Here is a 15837-nt window from a genome sequence, read left to right on the forward strand (position 1 = left end):
AGGACAAACCCCTTGAGATACATTGCTTTGTTTTCAAGGAGGAAGCTGGCTAAACAGTAAAAAAAACTTCACTTATTTGCTAATTAGAGATTGAGATTTTATTAGTCGGATTTTGCATGAAGGTTTAGAATAAATGTAGTAAGGTGACAAAACCTTTGCTAACAAGTGGGGTATAAGAATTCTTAAAAATGACACTGGGTGTTTCAACCAATCCATGATGACCAAGTGACCTCTTGGGCTTCCTGTTTTCTATGGCCATGCTCATTATTCAGGAGTGGTAAATATGTGGAAGAGGCCACAACCATTAAGAACATATAATATACTAAAACTCTAAGAAGAGGGAAACGGAGAGTGATAAGATCGGCTGTGGCCAACCAACCAACTTTCACTGTTACCCACTGTATTGCACATTAGAGAAAAATAACACAAATCAGAATCAAACAGCACACTAAAAAATTCATACCACCATTAAAAGTTAGTGGACATTAGCACACTGGCCACAGCTGTGATTCAAACAAGGAGACTGTATACTATGCAAAATCAAACTTAAAATGATAAACAATACATTGCTTGGTGTGTAAACAAACAGAGCACTGTTCACTGTTTGCTGATCACTTACACTGCTAAATCAGTACCTCACATACTATCTGTTATCTACTTACAATAAAACTTATTGTAGGTTATAGAATTATTAATAAGTACAATAGGTCAGCTTGTGTGGACCCTTCATTACCCAAATAATAAAGTGATGTGAGTAAGTTTCAAACATTGTTGATTATTAAAACCACAGGTCTGAGCCAGAAGTACACAAATTGATTGTGTGTTTAATTTTGAATTTATTAAGTAATCTGATCAAAGGCTCATTTATAAGCTGTTTATGAGAGGTGAACTTTATCATTCTTTTTATTTTCTGTGCAACAAGAGAGGTCTGTCAGACTCTCTTTACATTCAAGCCATTATTCCCCTGTCTGTAAAGTTTGTTTGTAAATGACCTCTGGAGATAATTCATTGATCACCTTTTCAACATTTAATAATTAAATTATCAATATTACTCAGATGCTTAAGGGCATCTCTGCATCTATTTATGGTGAACTGCGGAAGTTCAGCGACCAGTTCCACAGTGACTGAGATTTATAAAGCAGCAACTGGGCAAACACAAAGAACAGGTCTACATGTTTCAGTCAAGATCTACACAGAGTTCTATGCATCTGGGCCCAGACTATGTGGTCAAGAGCAAGGTAGATGACATGCTCAGCAATCTTTGTCTACCTGTTTTTCCTGAATTTTGAAGTTGGAGAACAACATCGGTGATGTGTATTCAATAGAACTCAGTGCTATCCTGGTATGAAAATCACTCAATGACCTGTGAGTTTGTAAATAACAGTTTGGAGGGGTTCATTCAGTGAGAACTACATGTGTGGTGGACCTCATCCATACTAACCTCCAAATCACATCTTGCACTATTATGCAAGTAATCACACGTGATTAATGCTTCACTGGCTTCAGGAACATTTCCAACACATTCAAACTGGTGCATTCAAACACTTCCCACCAGATGATACCATGGTCTTGGCATGGATCTTGGCTTATCGTGGATGAAGGAACACCACCTTTCAACTAAACCTCTTCTGACTGAACTCTTGAACATCCCAGCCAATCCACCTCTCTATCACAATATCAACATCAAAACTCTCCCTTTATCCCTCACCCCAACCAAGGTTGTGTGAAACCTGGGTGTCATGTTTGATGACTAGTTATCCTTCCCTGACCATACTGTATCCATCTCCAAGTTGTGCCACTATACAGCATAAAAAAATCAGGCCTCATCACCCAACACTTGGTACAGGCCATGGTTATCTCTCACCTCAACTACTGTAATGCCCCTCTGGCAAATCTTTCTTCTTGCACGATGAAACCCTTACAGATGGTCCAGAAGACATCTGGTCTTTGATCATCTGGTCTTTGATCAGCTTAGGGCACATGTCACTGCTGCTCACTGACATCCACTACCCATAGCCACCCAAATCAAATTCAAGTAATTAATGCTTGTCTAAGGGGACGTCTGGGTCAGTATCCATCTACTTGAACTCAGTCATACAGGCTTATGCTGCTTCTCAACCACTGTGTTCTTCCAAGGGTCATTGTCTGGCCTTGCCACCCCTGCATACAAGGCATTCACAGTCCAGATTGTTCTTATTTGTAGTTCCCCAATGGTGGGGCTCAGCCACTATAACAGAGCCACATCCCTATTACTACCACCAGATGGCGCCAAAGTAAAGATATCTGAAATCCTACACATTGTAGTAAGTAAAAAATGAAACATTTAAAAAGAAGTAAAATAAATAAATAAATAAATAAAATTCCTGAATGGCATCTACCCATCCAATAATTTCTCACAATTTTTTAAAAGAGAGATAACAACTTCTTTGGATTCTGTCAGAAGGATATGAACCTTTGAAAAGATTTGCCTCCAGTAATCTGTGCAGGATTTTCAGAGTTGGCTTCAAGATCTGCAGATAGGCTACTAGGCTACCCTGGAGGACTAAAGGAGAAAATATGGGATTTTAATAAGTGACCTTGTTGGCTAAACATTTTATTCATAGATTTAAATTCCCAAATAAACAGATGGAACTAAATCTAGCCTCCTTGAATGAAGGACAGAAAAGCTGTTGTTTTATTGTCTTGCCTCTCCTCTTAAATACTGTTCAACATCAATGTACACTGAAGATGTATACCGGAGCTATACCTTAAAAGTTTGTATTTAAATTGTGTACAATTAAAAATAAGAGAGAGGGAGAAGAAAAGACTGCCTGCCACAAAGCTACAGCCCAGTGAAGGCTTCACAGCAGTGGGACACCGCCCCGCAGCAAGGCGACGCACCCCACCAGGGTGGAGTTTAAGCAGAGAGCGGATAGGGAGGGGAACTGAGAAAAAGTCGCTATCTGGCCTTTCCCCTTGCTAAAAATTAGCATTATATCGGGGAATACTTTAAAAGATCGCTAACATTTCTGGTTTTCAGAGCTCGAGGGGCCGCCGGCGAGAGTGGATTGACGCACTCAGGTCAGACTTAATGTTTCTAAGTTTGAAAAGTTTCCACCGTTGTAGCGAGAAGTCCTTGACGTCAGCACAGACTCGATGTGGAAGTAAGAAAAACTTGGTAAAAGTACGCAGACACAGGCCTGCTAATGTGTAGCAGCATAGACGGCCGTGTGTGTGAAAACTCTCCGGCTTGTCAACACGAATAAGAAACGACATGTTGTTCAGTAACAGAGGAAATGTGCCTTTACTGTCAGATACCGGGCAGAATACTGTGGGCTGTATCACTGCTCCATCAAGAGACCTGCTCAAGTTTCCGTACAATAAGTTAGGGCGTCTGGCATTTTGATGAGGTGACGGGTGTGTGTGTATGTGTGTGTGCGCGCGAGCAAGCTATGTTCTTAAGCATTGTGAAATCTTGCTCCTCTGGCAGAGTTCCGTATTTTAAAGAAGTAGCCTAACTGTGCTCAGCACCTCCGGTAACAAAGCGGAGTTTTGGGCGTGTTATCCAGCAACCAGACAAGCAAGCAAGAAAATCTAGCCTCCGGGTGTAAATTCTTTCACCACTGTGATGGGGAATTTACATGGAGACACGTTTACTTTTAGCGGCAGGAAGAGTAGTATTTGAAAACCTGCCAGAAAGCGCAGTGAGCCTGGTATGGAAGGACTCTGAGGCCTAATAACAGAGTGTACTCCGTGCTGCAGGGCATACTACATGTCGTCCATATAATGTGGGTGCCTCCAAATGTATGGACACTCTCACATACACCCCAAAAATCAAACAGTATAACAGTGTTTTTACAGTGTATAGTGGATTGGGATGATCAGGAGGCCTTATCTCTTCTAAATGTTTGGGGCTGAGTCAAGTCTCAGGTCTGTCTGAGCAGTGTCTCAAGTTCTTTAGATAAGGTCAAAGTCAAGTCCTGGACTTGCATGTATCTTGTGATGTGGATTTGAGCAGTGGTTATTAATGACATGACAACCAGGTCTATTTTGTTGCAACATTTTGTTATCCAGTCATTTCTATTTCATTATATTTCTAATAGTCTAAACTTTGTGCTGATAGTTTACAGGAATCCAGCACTCTTTGAATTTTCCTGTACACCTGTTTACCAGGTATGCATACAACACAACATACAACGTAACTGATACATTTGGTTGCCATCTCCATTATAGTCACCTTGTGCAGCGATACACCCCTCCCAGCCCTCCTGCCGAGACATAACATTTTCATTATGTTATTCATTATTCAACTGTTTGAGGGTTTTTTTTATTTTTCACGGGTGTGACCCAGTAAACCATATTTAGACTAAGTGACAACATTTGCAGGAAGCATGGCACATCACTTACAGATTCTTATTGCATATTACTACATGCTGCACTACATCTCTTCGCTCTCTGTTCACTGTGTTTGCTCAGCTGCAAATGTGTAGCTAATATTATTACTTGAGGCCATCATGCATGTTAATATCTAACATGTTCATGAATGTTGTATAACTATGAGAGTATCTTCAGGTGCACTTGTTTTTCACCATCATGTAGTCACTTCAGTCCAACTGATGGAAACTCATTAAATTCCCTTGTGACTTTCTGTGACATTTAAATGTTCAGCTGTTCAGTTTAAAGCTGGTGTATGATGCTGCTGTGGGTTTTTAGTACTCAGGAGAGAAAAGCTGCTTCAGAGTTGGATAAATACACTGTGGGAAGTCTGAATGAAAATGTTTTTAAAGATTAACTAACTGAACTAAAAAATAGCTATAAAAACAAGCGCAGATAACGTAAGCGTTTTAGTGCTGAAATGATTAGTTGATCGATCAAAAAGTAATTGTCAATCATTAATTATGATAATCAATAATCCAAAAAGACAAATACAATTGAAGATTTCCTGCTTGTCTCTGTTTTTATATAATTAGAAATTGAATATTTTAATATTTTGGATCTGACAAATTTAACACCATCACCTCTGGCACTAGGAGCATGTGAGGGCCATTTTCACTATTTTTTGACATTTTGTGAACAAAACCTTTAAATCATTTATCATGAACATAAACAACAGATTAACTGTTAGTTGCAGCCATAAGGTATTGATAGAGTTCATGATGTTTACATTTTGATTAACTGTTTGGTCTATAAGATATAAGAAAATAGTGACACATTTCTTAAGCATAGAGTGATAATTGAAATAATAATAATGATAATGATTAATTATTTGTCCAGAGCCTTACAATGAGATCAAATGGAGAAAAAAAAACATCAGATTCCTCACACTGGAGTAGCTGTAACCATAGAACACTTGGTTCTTTTGTGTAATAAATTAGTTAAATGATAAAAGAGATGATCAAAATGGTTGTTGATCTGTTTTTCCTGTTGATGAATGGATTAGTTGTTTCACCACTAACATAAGTAGACATACAATGTAATTTTCTTTCTTCATTGTTCCATCTGAAGCTGCAGTTGCACAAGAAAGTAGTCTTTCTGCGAACGCAAATGCAGAAATGCAGTCAGTTCAACTGGACATTAAACGAACTTTACCCTGGCAGCTTCCTTAAATAAAATCCATGTAATGTCCAATTGAGCCAGTGTGTGAATAGAGCCATTCATTGTCTGGAGAATTCACAGAGAGCAAGTGGGTGTGTAGTAGAGTTGGGTTGATTTCCAGTTTTGTTGGTCAGGTCCAGTGTAGGAGCTGAACTGGTTTGATTTTACAAACTGGCTGCACAAACATTTGTCATCATGATAAGTTCTGGCAAATTAAATAGTAGCCGTCATCAGCAAGTTGCACATGGTGCATGTTGTGTCTGTTTACAAGTAAGTTCATGTGTTTTTGGGTGATCACCACAGGAGACATGGCAGACTTGGCCTCAAATAAAACTAAAACTGCACCAACAAGGCAACATTTCAGATCTGAAGCTGACAAAAGAGGTGATCTAAAAAACATAGACAAGGCATAATTTATACCCTGCAGGAAAAGCAGTCATGGTAAAAGACATCTAATACATAGACCTAATTTGCATGCCTCCATTGCTGCACAGATGCACCCATAGTGAAAGGGGGACAGTCTTCTTGGCCTTCTATTTCAACACAGCTATCAAAAAGTTAAGTTAAATGGTTGTTGTAAGAATCATCCTGCTGACTGGTGCTGCTTCATTCTCTGCTTCTTCGTTTACAGCAAACCAGCTTAGAGGTGCATTACTGCCATCAGGAGGACTAGACATACTATGATGTTCCACTCAGGAGCGTCTGCTGAATTGAGTAAGACAGCTAGTGCCAAAAGTCTGATGTTAGGCTTATTATCAGACAGGTATGAAAACGTTTACATTGGCCCAACTCCAGTGTGTTGATGACATTTCTATCCTCTCTCGTGCAGTGCTGTCTTACTGCAGAGTCTTCTGCACGTTGTACGCAGGTGCCACTGCCTCACCTAAACCCAACAAAATATTTAATGTAGGTGAGGAATGTTGTTCTTTGTTGCATGTGTGATGGCATATATATACGAAAACGGCTGTAGTTTGGTCGTTGAGTTTTTTTCTCCCAGTGTTGACATAGTAATTTTCCCTGCATTGTGATCCACTGTTGGTGTCAGCAGAGTGCAGCCAGATCTGCATCTCCTCCTTTGCAGGGGCACCTGCTGAAGAGTGTAAAGAAATAATCAGCATTTGAGGGAATCTCAGCTACCATCATCAGTGACTCTGAAACTTCAAGTGAACTCCTTTCAGATTGACCGCAGCATCTGAGGCAGGCAGTGCACAACTTAGTTTTGTATATATGTTCCATAATCGCTATATCCTGTGAAACAGATAGTTTGACATTCACACCCATTTCACTCAGTGATTGGTCAGGCATGCAGAGGAGAGAAAGGTATTAACCTCTCACGTGAACAGCAGAAGTGAACAATATGTATGTCTTCAAGGAGAGAGTGTCTTTCTGAAAATGTGAGAGGTTCTCTCCATACTTAAACGTGTCTCCCTTCTCTCCATGATGACTGGCTTTCACCCCACCTTCCATTGTGTTGCTCTGTAAACCCTTGTGATTTCTGACATTGGACAGCACTGTATACAAATTAGTTCTGTTTGAGTGAAACCCAACGTGTCGTACCGAAGGGCATGTCAGTTGATTATTCAAACGCACCAAGAGCGTACTGAACACATGCTGAGAATACTTTTGCATCACTGCAGCCAAATTAAAGGTTCAACAGAGGAATTTCAACATGAAATAAAGTCATGCACAAGTCAAGTGAGACCCAGATCATCAAATGAAGACCCTCATAGAAACAACAGGAAAAACTCTCAGGACAAACAGGAAGGAAATATAAGATATAGGGTGGATCAGTTCAAAGGGAGGAGGATAGAGGGTGAGATTTATGAACATAGCAGGTGTGATCAAAAAGTCACAAGACTGTGCCTGTAACAAGCAGAAAACATACCTGATAAATCTGGTTGCTATCCCTGTCAAAATAGTCACCTTGTGCAGTGATACACTGCTCCCAGTCCTCCTGCCATGTTTGGAAGTCCCATTCTGTAAGTGTAAAATCCCAGGCCTTTTGACAGAGATGCGCGGGTGCAGATGGGCAAGTGGTCACAAAAACACATGTAACACAGGTCCTGATGTTGATCACATGACATAACACCAAATACTGACAAGAAAGTTAATACTGGCATGTTACTGTTCATCCTCTGTTCATTCACAACAGGAACAGTCTCTGAAGTTTAAAAACATTTAAATTCATGTTTATAGTGATCTAATATCTGCCCCCCCCCCCATGTCGATCAGGTATTATTATTTTTGAGTAGGTTGGCTTTGTGTCTCTGCTCTGTCTGGCACTTCATGTGTTGAATGCTAGGAAAGGACAGGATGAAGGTATCCTTAACACTGCCAGGTTCAGATTTCCATGGTCCACCAAAGAATGACATCTTATTGTAATACTGCTGATGGAGTGATCTTTTTCCTGCTGTTACTAACAAACTAAGGCTGCATCCAGCCAGACATTTTTTACTGTTGTCTCATATATGGGTGAAACAGTGAAATTTGATCTTGGAAGTTGGTGAAATGGGCTTGCATGCACACATGCATGTATGAGATTGGCTAACACAGCAACTTGATGGATGGCAATGTGACGATATACAACAAGAAGTTTTTTAAAATTTGAATGACCTCAGTGGTTTTTCTTTCACCGCCCCCTGCAGCACGTATTGCATACTGAATCAGATTGGGATCGGGGGAGTTTGGAGCCCAGGTCAACACCTTGGTCTCTTTGTCGTGTTCCTCAAGACATTTCTGAGCAGTTTTTGTTATGTGGTGGGAACATTATCCTGCTGGGAAAGGCCCCTGACATTGGGGAGTGTTGTTGCCATTGGAGGGGTGTGTGCTTGGTTTGTGACAATATTTAGGTGGGTCGTACGTACAAAGTCACGTCCAGATGAGTGTCAGGACCAAAGGTTCCTCAGCAGAACATTATGTTAATAACAATAACAAGATGATCAATGTTATTCACTTCATCCACCAGTGGTCATAATGTTATAGTGGTGTATGTTATCCCATGTTCAGGCAGCAAAATATTTTTGTGACAGTCATTGTGTTAATTTTGTAAATTTTTGTGTCATAAAATCTTGCCCTGATTTGGCTGAGAGATATAACAGACTACATGTTGGCACCTGACCAAATCATAAATTGGGTGTCTATTACGACTTGCGTGATATCATCAGACAGTCCGTCAGGCTGTGTCAGTGTATTCACATGTAGGTTTCAACCTATATACCTGAACAGCTACAGTATTTGGTTGGCTTTTAAATGAATCTACATGGGATGTAAATTCCAATGGAGCCTGCAATGAGTACAGTATGTCATTCAGTTGGACTTGGAGGCTGAGTAGTTTTAGTAACCTGACTGCTAATCCACCTGCCACACATAGCCAGCCTGTAGAGTAAAAGCTGTCTTGGATAAGTGTCAGTGAGTTGTGTCATGGCCCACTCTCACACCAGTTAAGGAAACCTGCTTTTCATTCCAGTGTGCTGCAGAGATCAGACTGTGGTATTTTCCTTCAGCCATATTTGGTCAAGACAACATGTGCTGCCACTCCTCCGGTACAAGAAATCATTTGTTTTAGATTTGAGCCAATTCCTGAGCCTGTGTCAGATGCCTGGGGAGTTCAGTCAGACCAATGAGGACTCTCCAGAGGTATTTAAACATCATATGAGACTGTAAGGTTTTTTTTTTTTTTGAGAAATTAGATACATTTATAAGAAGCTTGATGCTTGATATGACTGTTTTACTGTTGTTGTGAGATCCACATGGATCCTTTTCCATTTTGGCCTGTCAGCACTGCTGACATGAGTGTTCTGGTTTATTTATGCACACAGAGACTGGTTGTGGTGTAGGGAGTAGCTGTAAGAAACTACTTCATTTCCCTTTGCATAGAGACTTGTAAATTGTCTTAAACCTGATACTTAAACAGTGTTTTCTTGTCTGTTCACAAGCAAGGTGTTAGTGTTGCAGCAATGACTTATTTACTGTGTCTTGTGGGACACAAAACATTACAGACCACTTTATAGTGACACAGAACTGCTGAGCAGTCACTTTGAGCCAATGCAAGACAAGTACAGTACAGACTGTGCTTCAGAAGGCCTACAGAGGGGATGGTGTTTCCTGAGCTGAACTGTTGTTTATACTCTACTCTTTTGGGAGCAAGAGGTGGGGTACAATGCTAGACGTCGAGTCCTGCATTCTGTGCTAGGGTTGAAACACTGTACCTTTTAATATGAACTTGATATCCTCAGCTAAATCTTCTCACTGCTCTGGAGATTTGCATCCTGTATAATGTCTGATTTTAAAATTCTAATATACATTCACAATATCATATATATATATATATATATATATATACTTTTTTTTTTTTTTTTAAACACTTCACTACTATGTTTACTCATCCCAGGGCTAAAGAAGGTGATAACTATATTATCTCGAAAAGACACTGCAATAAAATATTGAGATGCAAAAATACAACATTATCACTCAAAGTGTCAAACATCTGTGCATCAAACTAAATGAGTTCTGTGACCTTGTCACTAGTTAGTGCTCTAATAATAAAGAAATTTCCACTTTCCATTATAATGGTAGTTTGTTTGACTAATAAATGTTATATAAAGTGCAATAACTCATTTAATTTCAGTGTTTGAATTGTTACATTTAAATAAATGTAAATGAATACAGGAAATGGCATATATATGTTATACTCCAGCCAGCCTTGGTTGACTTCCTTGAAGCTGAAAACAGTTTCAAATTGGAGATGAGATGTTATCTTCCCTTTGCCACAGAATCTCTCCGTCTTCACATTCCTGTATTCCACTGGGATTGGCTGCATTTAGTTCTTGTGCTGGCTGCCAGTGACATGAGGCTGAATAAAGCCTTTTCTTTTTTTTCTTCTCTCCCTCTGTCTCCATGTTCTGATGCTGGTATTCCAGAGGAATGCACAGTTGAATTCCTCTGCAGGGCTGGAGGCAGCAGAGCAGCTCTACAGTCTGGGGCTCATGTTGCCCTGCTAAATACGTACTAGTACCTCATTTAAAGGATGCATGAGGTCCAGGGGCCAGATGCATAAAAATAAGTAGATTTCCGAATAAAACGATGTACGCACAAAGACAGAAATACGCATTTGTACATGCACACACATTCTTTTTTTTTTTTTAATTTGTAAAGCTGTACGTACGCTGATATGTGATGAGAAAAAGTTGTGCAAAATGCAAAAAACAGTTACAATTAAAAATCCTTTAACTGTATTTCAGGTCTTCATTAAATATTACTCCCCATCTGTAGCTTCCACACATATGAGGCTAATGGTGATACAGACCATAGTATTTGGACGTTTTTCATTTTTTGGGCCCTGTGATTCAGACATTAAATTTGAAATAAAAATAATGGATGCTACATTAAAATGTAGTATGTAATAAAAAGTCTCATCTTCAATTTAAGTAGGTATATGCTCTGTGAAATAGAACAGTGTAGGAGATATATCCCTCTAAAAACATAGTATATGAAGTTTAAGGGTTCGTAAGTAAATCTTCCTGGTCTTCATGTTCAGTTGGATTGAGAACAGGTGATTGACGCAGATAGTTTATGATATTCCAGATCCTCACCCTGAGAAGGTCTTTGTTTGCTTCGGCCATATGTTCAGGACTGTTAAATGAACTGCTGATTGATGAAATGTCATTCAGTGAGTTTTCATGCATCATCCTGCATCAGAAGCACGGCCATGTTTGATGAATGAGGCAGTGGCTTTGGATTATGAGCGGTTCCTTTTATTTTCCTCCACACTTTCCTCTTCCTATCATTTTAATGGTAGTTAATTTTTAATCAGTCCAGAAAACTTTGTTCCAGAACTCCATTGGTTTCCTTTTGTATGGGTACTGCAGCCTGACCTTTCTGTTTTTACCAGTGGTTTGCATATTGTGGTGAATCCTCCGAGGTTTTGGTCATGAAGTCTCTTGATCAGTGACAAGGAAACATGCCCGCCTACTTCCTGGAGAGCATTCTTGACTTGCTGTCATAACAGTGTTTTATCTTAGCATAAAAATGATTTTCCAGTCATCCACAAGACTTGAGCTCATTGGTCTACCAGCTTTTGGTCATTTTCTGGTTTCCTGTGCACACCTGCTTTTTTTAGAATATACCCAACTGTCAGTTGTGGCAAATGATATCTGTGATGGATTTCTGCATTTTAAACATAATTATTATCATCATCATCATCATCTTCTTCTTCTTCTTCTCTTATTGTTTTTTTTTTTTTTTTGGCTATGTTAAAGTGGAAGAACGGTTACAGTGTCTTCTATATGAGCAGGGTTTAATTGTGAGAATTGAGATTTAAATTTGACCCTTTAATGGACGCAACTTAATGAACAAGGCTATGTGATATGGACAAAGACAGCTCCAGTTTGTGTCTTTTTCTATCGCTATGGGGCTAATGCTGAAAGTCGAGTTTGCTCAGTCGTTTTAATTCACGTTTTTTAATTCACTTTAGGGCTGAGAATGTCCACTTAACAAATAATCAGCAGTTTCAGTGAATAAAATGCATTTTACCTATATTTTATTGTTTACATCTTTGGGATTTTATGAGTTCATTTTAAAAAATATCTCCAGATGCTTCTGCTGGAGATGATGTGTGTGGCTCAGCTGTGGCTGCAGTGTTTGGAGACCTAATGAATTGTGTTAACTGGGTTTTTATAGCATTGTTTCAGTAATGACATTTATTCTGGCTACATGACATGCCTGTCTGTGCAAAGTTCTGTTATACTGTGTTTCTGTATATTGTTGATGGTTTCTATAGCCGTAACATCATAATGATGGTATTAAGAGGTGGCTTAATGCAGCTAGGACACCAGTGAAGGCCTAGGTGTGGAATGCTCAGCCCTCCAGGATCTCAGTGACTTTCAATATGGTATGAATGTTGGAGTCAGGCTGGCTGGTTTGAGTATCACCAAAACTGCTTATCTTCTGGGATTTTACACACAATAGTCTTACTACTCAGAATGGTGCAAAAAAAACCCTTCAGTTCTGGATGCTCTGCAGACAGAAATACCTTGTTAATGAGAGAGGTCAAAAGAAATGATCAGATTGATTGGAGCTGATAGAAAGGCTATGGTAACTCAGATAACAACTCTTTACTATTGTGGTGAGCCAAAAAGCAACTCAGAATAAACAAAATGTCCGACCTTGTGGTTACAACAACAGAAGACCATGTCCAGTTCGACTCCTGTCAGCCAAGAACAGACATTTTATGTCAACAGCATGAACTTCTAACAGCTACTTCCAGCATGACCAATGCTGGAGGTAATGTCAAAAAGCAAAAATCGTCTCAAATTGGTTTGATCATGACAGTGAGCTCAGTATGTGTCCATAGCCTCCTCAGTCACCAGATCTGAACCCAATAGAACATGTTTGGGATGTGGTAGAGTGGGAGACTGGCAGCGTGACTGTGCAGCTGACAAATGTGCAGAAATGATGTGACGCAACCATGTCAACAGGGACCAGGAATGTTTTCAACATCTTGTGGAATCCATGCCACGAAGAACTGAGGCGGGTTTTGAGAGCAAAGGGAGGCTCCATTCAGTAATAGAATGGTGCAGGGAGGCAGTGCATCTCCACTATAACACGCTGCAGTTAACATTGGTTTATGTCCTGTTGTGCCCCATCGTCCTTTTTTACAGTCGACATTTTGACTTGTCACAGCAGGAAAAACAGAAGTGTTACTAATAAATTAACAGCAACCCTGTTCTGTTCTATTCAACTATTCCAGTAAGTCATGACAGTGTAAATATAAATATAAACAGTACGAGGAGCCTGAAACTGAAGCAGCTATAATAACTTTTGTAATTCACACTTCTGGGCATGTTTAGTGTATTAGAGGCTAATTTACCACAGTTGGATGAAGTTTATTTTTTCTTTGTGTTTTTTGTAACATGGTGTAACTTAACTACCCTAAACCTCAGTTGATGCTGCTTCTATACAGTAGGTCATGTTCCTGTTTTTAGTGGTATACAACAGAAAAAGTATTAATATATGCCTCTTGTTGCAAGACGAGTGGAGACTTAACAGTTATTGTCATTATCATGTAGATTACCAAAGATTTTATTATATAGCCTGTAAAATGTCAGAAAATAGTGGGGAAAGGCCAATTTGACATACTGCAATCAAAAGAGAACCAGTTTACTGCGATAGAAGATTAAAAAGTGAGCAAATACTCTTGCATTTCCTTAAAAAAAAAATCCATTAAGCTGATAGTTCACAGTTGATGAGTGAGAGAAGTTAATGAGATGGGATGAACACAAACGTTATAGATGAACAGTTTTCAAACATGAAGTTGTGATATGTTTTATCACAGCTGCTACAAAATCTGACTGGTTCTGTTGGCTGCATGTAGTTGTAACTGATTCTGATGGTTAATCCGATACCTGTATACGAATAAAGTATCTTTTTAAAGACCAAGAGTAAATATAGCTGACATTAATAAACAGACCAGGCCTCTTGTGATTACTTTTTTATTTTTTAAAATTCTTTTTCTTGTACAAATAATGACATGCAGTTCAAAGTGGAGGTGTTATGTTGCACATGTTTTAAACCAGGTTGTTTTGACAGTGTAACAGCTGGACTTAACAGCATGGACAGATGGCTCAGTTTGATTCAGGTGTGCCAAGTACTGAGCACTGTAATAAGGACAATTGTCTGTGCTTTCTCTTTGTCTCATCTTCATGAAATGTAGCCTTTATTTACTTGGAGCTGCAGCTGTGTCTGCTCTGCTTTGACACATCTGTGAAAAGACTTGCTTCAGCAGCAGAGTGATGTCAAACCAAATATTATTTTCAAATATTAGTAGTGTTACAGCTACATCTATTAAAACTGTGTGTACAGTTATCAGCACCGCAGCAACAGTACTAATGTTTACCCTGATATATTCATCCAGTGTCCGCTTCCTTTTCCTTGCTTGTGATGTCAGTGTATTAACTGGACAGTAAAATATGAGAGCTAAAAAAATGCATTAGTAAAGCTGAGCCTGCTTGCAGGGCTGCAGGCAGCAGGGCTGCAGCAGACTGGTTAAGGTCACAATCACACAGGAAGTTTGAGTGTGGCTGGGAACAGAGACAGTGGAACTCATTGGTTGCAAAGAGCTGCATGTACCCTGCACTAATGTGAACTTATTGTGAACTGTTCTCTACCACAGCTTCTTTCACTTGTGTTACACTGCTTTGCTGTCAACACTTGTATGCTTAAAGTGAAAAGAGAGGACAGGTGTTCTTTTGCCTTTTTGTCACTGCAAACCAATAGATACTGAAGATACAAAGCCTGAATTCATTTATCTTATCCAGCTAATGGAATGTAATATCTGCCTGATATCATTTATTTTTCCATATTGTAGAAGACAAAAGAAAAATGCTGAATGGAGGATTTTTGCATGTGAATGTTATGCTGTTGGGGTATTAAGGACCAGAGTACTTCTTCCACTTCTGGTAATTCACTTCCTCCTGTACTGGGGACTACTTTTAGATACCTTAGTTTCTGTGAAGCATGCACTTGCACTGTATAACTCACTGATTCAGATCGCTGTGGATAATTCATGTCACAGACACATGATAAATACTGCGCTGAACTACTACATTGTTCAGCAGGTAATTCTATGGTTTACGTCTCAAGTATGACATATTTCACTCCCATTGTCTGCAGTGAAACACGCAGGCTCATATCGACACTGGCATCCTGATCAGTCAGACTTGTGGAGTGGCGTCTACAGTATTAAGTATCAGGTAGAATTCAAGCAAGGCCTGCAACTGTTAATTATTTTATTAATATGTTGATGGTCCACAACCTGAGGATATAAAGTTTATTATCACATGAAACCCTAAAATCAACAGTTTTTGTTTGAACAAAATACTCAAATGATTAATCAGTTTTCAAAATAGTTGTATTTATTCTGCCAATTGACTGATCATTTAATGAACTAATAGTTGCAGTTCTGATATAGACTTTACTTTTTGTTTTTCAGAAGTTTCACCATCATTAGGTTAGTATGTACATCCTGCCCAGAGCCTAGGGCAGAGCCGATGTGATTGCCAGCTGGATGTGACTGTCATTATTAATGCTTTAGTCCCACATATATCTAGTCTGTGGAATACTGATAAGTCGGTCACATTCACAGTTACAAGAAGTGCTTGACAGTGTTGATAATACAGGATATTTTGATTGTGCCTGAGTGCGCCTTTGCTGTATATCTCAGTCAGACCAACTTGGACCAGGCACAGTTAAAAATGTTGCGTTATG

General features: G+C 39.3%; 1 protein-coding gene across 1 annotated transcript in view; it reads left to right on the forward strand.

Annotated features, from left to right (window-relative positions):
• The first annotated feature begins 2881 nt into the window (after nt 1–2881).
• tln1 (talin 1) overlaps nt 2882–15837 on the forward strand; it is a 64928-nt gene continuing 51972 nt past the window's right edge. Inside the window, 1 exon segment of the mRNA XM_018667797.2 lies at nt 2882–3060. The gene's annotated coding sequence lies outside the window, so the exon portion shown is untranslated.

Source organism: Lates calcarifer, linkage group LG9 (genome assembly GCF_001640805.2).
Source record: "Lates calcarifer isolate ASB-BC8 linkage group LG9, TLL_Latcal_v3, whole genome shotgun sequence".
Lineage (NCBI taxonomy): Eukaryota > Metazoa > Chordata > Actinopteri > Centropomidae > Lates > Lates calcarifer.